At 44.7% G+C, this 10,463-nt stretch overlaps 1 long non-coding RNA gene across 2 annotated transcripts; it reads left to right on the top strand.

The window, feature by feature from the left end:
- The first annotated feature begins 6,316 nt into the window (after positions 1–6,316).
- On the top strand, positions 6,317–8,301 carry LOC120659992. Of its 2 annotated transcripts, none has more exons than XR_005669303.1 (3): positions 6,317–6,568; positions 6,667–7,481; positions 8,207–8,301. It is a non-coding gene; the product is annotated as an uncharacterized LOC120659992 (long non-coding RNA). The 2 variants fall into 2 exon arrangements; XR_005669304.1 differs by having other exon boundaries at positions 6,663–7,481.
- Positions 8,302–10,463: the final 2,162 nt, after the last annotated feature.

Raw genomic sequence — 10,463 nt, 5'->3', positions numbered from 1 at the left:
TATATAGGTGTCATAATTTAAAATAGTAGGATGTGCACCGGGGCTAGCCTTGAGTCTGTTGCTCAGCACTAGGGTGAGTTGGGCCTTGGGCCGACTCCTCGCGAGCTTCCTGCTGTGGGGCTTGCCCCTGGGGCTCCGCAACCACTTCGTATACCACCTCCTCTGCCACGGCTACTACACGTATGCATATGATATGAGTTAATGCAAATATGATTTTATAATTACAATTAACCATCGACCGAGTACAACTACTAAGGATCTACCCCAATTGCTCTTGTCCACCCAAAAATACCCCAAAACCCGGAGTATCCGGACACCTGCTCGGAGTATCCGGACTCCCAAGTCCCGAGAATCCGGACCTAAACTCGGAATGTCTAAACCACCACAAACCCGGAGTATCCAAACCAATGGTCGGACGGTCCGGACCCCTACCGGTCAGACCGGTCCCTCCGAACGGTCAGACTGGTCCTGCCCTGATCAAAACCTAGAATCCTTGGCGCGGCAAAAATCGCCCACAAATTCAAAAACCCTTCTAGGTACTAGTACAGGGATACATTTGGACGTTTTTTACCCGAGAAAATCTCCTAAAACCTCCTAGGAAAAGAGATCGGCCGACACAAGCATCATACCTTGAGTGAGCTACTTTCTGCACAAGAACTTGAATCCTGGCCACCCCTGGGAGGAAATCGTGGGAAGGGTGATCCACCACACCGATTTGATCCTTCCTTGGACTTGGAATCAAGTGGAAAGGGTGGATTGGTGGATTTGGGCTTGGAGAGAGGGAGAGCTCGGGGTGGGAGCGTGAGGGAGCTGAGGGAGGTGGGTGAACTGATGAGGAAGAGAGAGTGAGTGATTTAAATGTTGTGGGCCCAACCAGTTGAACCCAGTTCAACCGGTCAGACCGGTTGCCCCGACCGGTCAGACCGGTTGCCCCGACCGGTCAGACCGGTCTGGCTGAGCTGAGACCAAAAACTTTGGTTTTGTGAAGTTTGGTCGTACGGGTTTGTAACTAATGGCTGTGCTTAATCCTAATTATTAGTGATTAACACCTGAGGTGTTACATCAACCACATTTAATGCTTCGTGCATGTGTTCGATGTGATGTGTACTGTAGAATTTTTTTTGAAAACTAAACCGGGCCTAATTGGGCTATATCTTACCATATGTAGCCCATGCACAAGATGTTACGTTTAGGACCTGTTTTTTTCTCTACTTTAAATGTCTTCCTGGGCTGTTTTCTATAAAGTGTAACCCCACGGATAGACAACTGGGCCGGATCTTATCAACTAAACGCCAGTGTGACTTCGGAAATCTTCAGATCTGCCGGTGCTCAGTCCTTTAGAGGTGCTCATAGGGATAGAGTTTCCGTACGTGTGTTCATAGGGGTGGGTGTGCATACATATTGTGGACGTCTTCGTTGTACTGTGTAATTCTAAAAAAAATTTTTTGTTAAAGCATCTTCTATGGTAAACATAATTACCTGATAAATTATAATAACACTATGTGCGCGCAACGCGCGCGCAATCTACTACGGAGTAGTTGTAATTATTGGCGCTAGCACCCGCCGTCGAGGACGGAACCCACGGGGTGACATAACATGCCTCGCAAGGGCAGAGCTGTAGAGGTAGAAACTACTGTTCGCTGTGTTCGTTCGGCTTGTTAGCCAACTAGCCAGCAGTATTGTTCTCTCATACTAAATCAGCATCAGCCACCAGCTACCAGTCAGTCAGGAGTACTGTTCTCTCATAACTGTAACACCCTAATTTAAATTTCAGCAATTAATAATAAATTTAATTGGCTTTATTTAATTTTCTAAGGTTTATTATGTTTAGTCTTGCATTTAATCTAATTTTGTTTCACAAGGAATTAAAATTTTTTTTAGGATAAATATGTTTGTGCATTCATGCTGGTGCATAGTTTTATTTGATTGAGTGTGGTTTGAATTCAAATTCAAATTTGAATTCAAATAGTATTAGTTTGGTTTGAAATAGGAAAAAAGATAGAGGAAAGGAATTAGAAAAGAGAAACAAACCCAAAACCAAACCCAGCCCAACAGCAACCCAACCCGCCAGCCCATTCTTTTCCCTCTCCCTCACCCCGCGCTTGGCCCAGCAGTGCCGCTCCCCCGGCCTACCCCGCGCCACGCATCCGGCCCGCCTCTGGCCTCCTCCCCACCGCAGCCTAGCGTCCCTCTCAGCCCGAGCCGCACGTGTGCGTCCCCGACCGACAAGGCGGACCAGCCTGTCAGCCGCTCCGCCCGCTCACGAGCGTCGCCCGCGTCCTAGTCTCCTCCCACTGACGCTGCGGCCCCACCTGTCACCCCTTTCTTCTCCACCATCCCCGGCCGCGCAACGCCGCGCAGTGTCACCGCCGTGATCCCCGCGCCGCGCCTTCCAAACCGGGCACGCGTGTCCAGGTTCAACCCTCCCTTCTTAACCGCAGCCGCACCCTGGACCTCCCCATCCTCCACGCCGGCCACGCCCGAACCCTAGCCACGCCTCCCACTCTTCCTCGCCGCCGGCGCAGAAGCTCTGCGCCACCCCGGACCCGCCCCTCCACCGCACCCCGAGCCTCCACGACCCCCGCAATAGCTCCGCCTGAGCCCCAGGAGACTCCTCGCACCCTCCTTCCCCGGTCTAGGGCTCTACACGCGCCGGATTCCACCCCGAGAACCGCCGCCGGTAAGTGGCTCCGCCACCGTGTTTTCACACCGCTGTTGATGCTCCGGCCGCCCTGACCCTTTGTACACCGCCGCAGCCTCACCACGAGCCGATCTGCGGAGCCAAGCAACCCGGAGCGCCCTGCAGCACCCTCCTCCATGAGCGCCGTCCGCGACCCGCCGCTCGACCTCGCCGCCGGCGTCGCTGCGCCACGTCTCCATCCTTTTCCGTGCACGGTGAGCACCCTCCCGAGCCCCTGATCCTTTTGCACTAGCTCGTAGGCCTTAATGCGCGCTTTAGGTCCCAGAACGCCGCACGCCGGCGAGCGCCGCCGCACAGACCCGCCGCCGCAGTCGAACCCGCCGTTCTAGGCCTCCCCGAGCCCAGCTTAGGCCACAGGTGGATCACGCATGAAGCGTTGATCACCCCAGACCCAAGCCCGGGTTGATTTGACCCCCGGACGGCCAAGTTTGGCCAGGTCCGGTGAGCCCCCGCCGATGGAGTGTGTCGCCGGCGAGTCCCGCCGCCGCCCCGCGTGCCCCTTCGCCCAAGGCCGTCCGATCGCAGATCTACGGCCCGGAGTCAAACAAGTTAGATACCGGTCAGCGCTTGGACTTTTGCAGAAGAGCCCCTCGGGTTAGTTAGTATCAACCCGCACTCCTTTGTAGTTCAAAAATAATTGCAGTTAGGCCCAAAACTTTGCAAGGACCCCCCTGAGCTTCCTAGAAATAGAACCCGCCGTCCAGCCTTGGTGTTTTTGTGAGTTAGACCCTGGATCTATAGTTTAATTCCATTTTAGTCCTCGGTTTTGCCCAGAAACCCCCTGGAACTCTAGTTTTCTTACAAATAGGTCCCTAGAACTTGTTTTAGCTCTAGTTTTCGCGTTTTAACACCGTTTTAGGTGTTCTTTATGTCCACGGGATCGTTGTAACGCGTAGAATAGTTTTGGACTAGTTTAGTGTGCTGTTTTTATGTATTGATGTACTGTTTCTTAGCTTTTGTTAGTGTTTGCTTGTATGCTTATTATGTGCCTTGCTTTTGGCCATGTGTTCGTGAGTAGACGTTGATCCATCTGAGGAGCCCCAGTACCAGTACTAGGAGCCATCTTCTGAGCAGTTTGAGCAGCAGGAGCAGTACGAGGAAGGCAAGTATAATATGAACACTACCTATCACTTTAAATACATTTTCATACTGCATTTTAATATTGTATGCCTATAAGGACTCTCCTAGCCACTTTAAATCCTTTATATATATATCCTTTGGGTTGCATTTTGGTTAGATGTGCTAGGTGCCGCGCTATAACACACTTGGTCCTTTTTAATTAATTTGATTAATGGTATATGCAATTTAATTATGAGAGTGGCCCGTTTGAGGGGCTCACGTCTCGTTATAAAATGGTTTTGTTAGAAACATGGTTTAGGGGGCCAGCACGGTGCTTTCTGTCTGGTTGGCCACTCTCCATAAGGACCGGTTCATAGAGCGACAACCTGGGACAACAGCGCTACCACAAGACTGGAATGGGACGGTCTTGGCTTACTAATTAGGTCATTTTGGTTCGGGAGTAACTTACCGACGAGGCACGAGGGAGGTCGAGCTTCAATGGTCCCCATGCTACGAGGCTTGGTCTGTGTACCCCTCGAGGTGGTCACCATCGTTGCATTGCCTGAATCCTTAGCGGTTACACCTTACCAACGTGTCCTTTGTAACGGCCTCGTAGTGAATTTGCTAGTCATCTCACCTAAGGAAGTGTGATGAATAACTAGCGTAGCTCACGACTTGTGGGTAAAGATGTGCAACCTCTGCAGAGTGTAAAACTGGTATACTAGCCGTGCTCACGGTCATGAGCGGCCCAGATCCTCCTTTTGATTAGTGGGGTTATCTTCCTTTGACGAGGCAGGTTTCCCCGGGTGGCTTGGTTTGGTTCTCTGTAATAACATGATTAATTTTGATTAACTACTATGTAACTGGGTTTATGGTAATTCATCAACTTGTAGTAAATAGCTTTAATAAAATTTTGCCAAGACTTAAAAACTAATGCAGTCAGTCAGCCAACCTAGAGCCTCATAGTTTGTGTTATACTTGTTGAGTACGAGTTGTGTACTCACCCTTGCCTCCTCTACACTTTTTCCTCTTGTTCTTTTGGGGACACTCTACTGCTGCTCAGTTCCTGCCGACGCGAGGGAGTTCACCCGGAGCTACCAGGAAGTACGAGGACTTCTAGGCGTTCGTCTCCCAGTCGAAGTCCCTGTGGTGCCCTGCTTCCGAGAGCTTCTCGTATATGTTTTTACGCTTCCGCTTACTCTGTATCAGACATTTTGTCATTAATGTAATAAATAACATTCGTATTCGCTTTATTATATTTTTTTACGTGATATGTGCTGTGATATACTGTTCATTCTGTTGTATATACGTGTGACTTGATCCTGGCACCTATATGATTTGCTCGGTTTATGTCCTTTTATAAACCGGGTGTTACAATAACAAATCAACACCAGTCATCGGCCACAGCCAAGCGAACACAATGATTAAATATTTGACATTTCCTGTTTAGTTCCCAAATTTTTTCACGTGCTCCAGTAACTTCGAACATTTGATCATTAATTAAGAGTATTAAATGTGGATATTCATAACTCCGGGCAAAATCGCGAGACGAATCTAATGAACCTAATTATGCAATAATTAGACAATGTCGCGGTAAGTAAATGACCTCTAATGACAGATTAATTAGGCTTAATAGATTCATCAAGCGATTTCCAGTCCATACGTGTAATTAGTTTTATAATTAGTCTATGTTTAATACTAATTGTAAAAGTTTCAAAAAAAATTGCCCAAAAATTAGTCTACGTTCAGAGCTCCGAAATCCGATGTCATCCGATGTCAGAAGCAAAGCCGCGAAGTGGCCACAACATTTTGTCACTGGCCGTGGTGGTCCGTGGAGGCATCGGCGCACGGCGATCGGGCCGGCGAGCGTGTATGTCCACGGCACATGTGAACCTGAGAGACCGAGAGCCATCGGATCGAAGGAGATCCACGGACCACTCGGCTGGCCGGCGTGTGCCTCCTCCGAACCGACCGCCCGCGACACGGCGGCTCTCGGGCTCGGCCGGGCCCCGCCCCTCCAGAGCCCAGCAGTTAGAGTATGTACAACGGAGAGACAACAACTGTTTTTATCTGTACACATCAGCAAAAAGTGCCTACGTGGCCCTCATTAACCGAAGAAAGAGAATGAGGTCGTCGCTTTGTTCGTCTACGGCACTAAGATGGATTCGGATGTCTATTCGAATGTTAGATTTTTGGTTATTTTTCTTCGATTATAGACAAATAAGATATAGAATTTACTATGTAAATTCATAACCTTGTATTTAACATTGATCTTGTAAAGATTCATAAAAACTAAACCTTAAATTTATCATATATATTCTCAAATAATAGATATAAAAATTCGAATACGGATCGGATACGAATACGAATCTTTTTTCACCTTTTTAATTGTAGGGAGCAAATAATACATAAAAAAATTTATACAAAATTTTATTTTTATGTGTAATAATATGCTTGATAATATAAAAAAGATTAGTATAAAATTTTAAATATATCTATTTTAAAATATCAAATTTGTTCTAACAATTCGATGTTTAGATCCATCCTTATACGGCGCGGGCGAGTGCTCCCAGGCGAACAGACGACTCCTCATCCGCGTTGTACGAGCAGCGGCGGCTTGTTGACGGCGTCGTGGATCCGCTGCGAAGCTTGCGCGCGCGATTTCTGTCTTGCGGCAAACTGGCGGGTGCAGGTCCCTCTCATCGTCCCCAATCGTGACCTTCCCCATCCAGATCGAGCTCCATGAGGAAGGCGGCGGCTGCGCAGCTGAGGGAGGAGGAGAAACAGGCGGCGGCGGCGGAGCACAAGGTGAAAAAGATTTCGATCGAAGCTGTAGCAACTGATTAGCTGCTCGTCAAAAATCAATTGCTTATGTTGATTTCAATTTCTTGCCTGTTCCAAGCTAGATCGTTCTGGCGACGTTCCGCCGCCTCCGACCTGGACCGCTGCTTGCAGTTTGACTGCCAGTCCTGCTGCCTCGTCGTCCACTGCAGCTGCATACTCGGAGGCTGAGTCATGGTTGTTCCCGCTCGTGATGCAAGCCGCCTCCACAGCAACAGCCCCGCCTCCATGGGGTTCTTTCCACTTGCGCTCCAACCTCATCAGCCGGCGTACACTCAAGGATCCACCGGCGCGGCCATATCTCACCAAATACAGCGTGCTGGGGTGGGGGACGGGTGTTGATGCTAGCTCAATCTCTCATCCATGGATGGGTCCTGCAGCTTTGGATCCGGCAACATGAACAAATCAATCCCAATTTTACCGAGTTTCTCTGTGCAGTGAAATTTGAACTGAACTTTTTTTTTCTGAATTTGGGTAATGATTAAACTGAAGAATTCGCATATTCTTGCTGATTTCTCCTGAGCAGTAGCATTACTGGGAGCAAGTGTTTTAGTGATTTAAACAAGACTTCTACACTTCAGTATAACATAGATATACATATGGCTGTTCATGTAGACTTTTTTTTTTGTTAAGATGTAGCATCGGGGTATCTTTATTTGGCTACTGAACACAACAACTTCAAGTATATTAGTTCTCTATTTATCCTTAAATTAACAAATGGAAATTGATTTATTCAGAACAAAGATAATACTTGTGATGGTTTAATCTCTGTCCCTATGTTCAGTTTCAGAGTATGGTGCCGTGGGTTTTGTCTCTGCATGCAGTTCAGTGGTTTGCCACTGAGTCTGTCAGTTAGCTCCAGATGATTTAATCAACTTTGGTGAGTCTGTATATGGCAGTTAAGAATGATTGGTTGAGCATATATAGCCGTTATGGACGAAATGGGAATTAGAGTTACATGTTTAATCAAAGTATTATTACTTTTGTTATATTATATCAGGTATTCCTAAGAACCTTCTCATATGAGTATATAATATAAATGCTTCTCTAAGAGACCCATACTAGGTATCTTGAAGCAGGTATGTTCAGTATGCTCTATGCTGCAACTAAAGTTTCAAATTTATCCAGCCATATTAGGTAGGTACTTGAAGCTGGTGACCCACCATTTTGAGGACCAAATCCTAAGTGAGATTTAGAATCATAAACTCAATTTTAAATTTGATGTCATTTTAACTTTTCAAAAAAATGTTGGATTGATAGTTATTCATTCAGATATGAGACTAGTGACATTTGGACTGAGGCATGGCCTTGTTTCAATGTCAGTTTTATGTCCAGTTATATAGCAACTGAATTCATGTTTTTGTGCAACAGTCAATGCTTAATGGTAGATGGAACATGTTCATTGATGAAATATTGAAATTTAGTGCAACAAAATGATACATTAAACTATTCCGTCAACAAGTATAAATTTACTTACAATAGAATGCATATAATCAATTGTACAACCGCACATTCCGTTAACAAGTGTAGGCTGCTCTGTTATACTTCTGTCAACAAGTGTCATTTCTGAAATTCAGGCTGATGTGTTGATCTGTTATAATGTAGGTTGATGTGTTGCTCTCGAGAAGATGGTGAAAGGAAGAAGTTGTGCATGCCAATGAAGTCTGAAATTCAAGTGTGAAAGGAAGAAGTTGTGCATGCCAATGAAGTCTGAAATTCAAGTGTGAAAGGAAGAAGTTGTGCATGTCAATCATGGCTGAAATTCAAGTCTGAAATTGTTTCATCAATATATATATATATATATATATATATATATATATATATATATATATATATATATATATATATATATATATATATATTGCGGTTATTGTGATGCATTTGGAACCGATGGCTATTGATGTGTCATCTGATATGATATATTTTCACGTTGTGTGAACTGAATTGATCTATTTTAATGCTGTGTGAACTGAATTGATACGAGTACATGCTTATTTTAAAAGTCATATGAATTATTTAAATGTATTGTGCATTCTCTCATGTATGCAACAAAATGGCTATAAAGATCAACAATACACTAGATCACCATGTGTTTGTGTGTCAAAGAATGAATTAATCACCCTGCAGACAGCTAAATAGACAGCTTATTGTACAAACTATCTGTTCAGCTGTCTGTTTGTGATAAAAAGACAGCAGCCGTCTGCACTGTTGTACTGCAGCATCTCCAAGAGTTTGCCAAAATTAACTTGGCAAATCTTGTGATTTGGTAACTTGCTAAAATATATGCCAAGTTAAAAAAAATGCTATCTCCAAGAGTTTATCATTTGGGCTTGGTAAAACTAAAAATCAGGCCCACCAAAATTACCGGATCAACTACGGTTGCTTCACATCCCATTGTCGTTCTGTCTTGCGCCGCGCGCCACGCCGTCTTCCCGTCGCCAGGAGCCGCGGACTCCTGCGTGCCGGTGGCCATCAGGTGGAACAGCTCTTCTGTCTTACTAGGTCAGCACGCGCGCTACGCCGCGCCCATGTTGTCTCTTCGTTTTTCCGATGGTTTTAATATGATGCATTAGTAAACCGGGAATCAAATATGAATTACAGGGCGGTGCAGGGTCCGATTTCCATTACACTAAGAGCATCTCCAAGAGCCTTTGTAAAATCTACTCTCTAAATTATCATTTAGAGAGTCATTTGAGTAAAAATCATTTTCTATATTCTTGTAGTTTCCAACAGCTTTTTTATATTTTGTATGTAGTCTAGAGAGTCAATTCCGCTCTCCATATTTGGATAGCGAGAAATCCGGAATAGATGATGTCTATATTTAGATATCCAATTGAAGAGGCTGTTGGAGGGCATTTTCTCACCAAAATCTCTATTCCTATAATCTAGAAAAGATATACCATTCTTTCAGCTTTGCATTAAAAGGTGGCTATCAAATGAGCAGGAAATCACCATTGCAGCATGTAGTGCTCTCATTAATTGTGGAGAAATATGCTGCTCACCATAACAGAAACCGCTCGGAGGTACCAGTCGTCAACAGGCAGGAAGCCGTGCATTAACCAGAGACATTATAATTCTAATGGTATGTTTGTTGCCTTCATCCAAACACAAATCAGTGTTTGATGCCCTAAAAAAGATGAAAACATTCCAAACAACAATATAGGACAATACTTAATTAAATGAAGAAACATAGAAAATATACATTTGGCTGTTAACTGCGAAGTACAGATGCAACTTGACACGTTACCACTCAATGTTTTCCTGAAAGAGAAGTATGCCGCAAAAAACTGTAAGAATGGAATCAAACTACAAAGTAGAATATAAACCATATTGCTGCTAAACCATATTATGAAGAAAACAAAGCATAGTAGAAGAAACCAGGAGATTTTCCATTATCTCTGAAGCACTACTGCCTTCTTATATGAAATGAGTAATAATAATGGGTGACCATTTTAAGGAAAAAGCAGTAACAAACCAAGGAAAACAAACAAATGTGGGGAAATATTATATATATATACCTTACTCGTAAGTTCAATTAAACTGTCTGTTCTGTCTTGCAACACTAAGAAAATATATACACTTTTTGTGAGGAAAAAAATACATAATCTCTCTGACTACCGTGCTTGTGCTAAAAGCATTCGAGTGTCATTCTTCTCAGTTACTATCACCCAGCCATTGGACAGCGGTGGGATGCTTAACCTGCAATAAATAGATCAACCAATTATCCTAGATGGGGAGATGGAACCAACAAAACTTCAACAGTTATCATGGTTGCCAAAAGTGAATCGAGAACCAACAACGGAATAGTGGACAAAATTTCAGGGTGAGAGAAATAAAAGGGGAAAAGGACATGAGCAGCAGA

Source organism: Panicum virgatum, chromosome 2N (genome assembly GCF_016808335.1).
Source record: "Panicum virgatum strain AP13 chromosome 2N, P.virgatum_v5, whole genome shotgun sequence".
Lineage (NCBI taxonomy): Eukaryota > Viridiplantae > Streptophyta > Magnoliopsida > Poales > Poaceae > Panicum > Panicum virgatum.
Note: the sequence above shows the minus strand (reverse complement) of the source record. Positions and strands in the feature narration are given on the sequence as shown.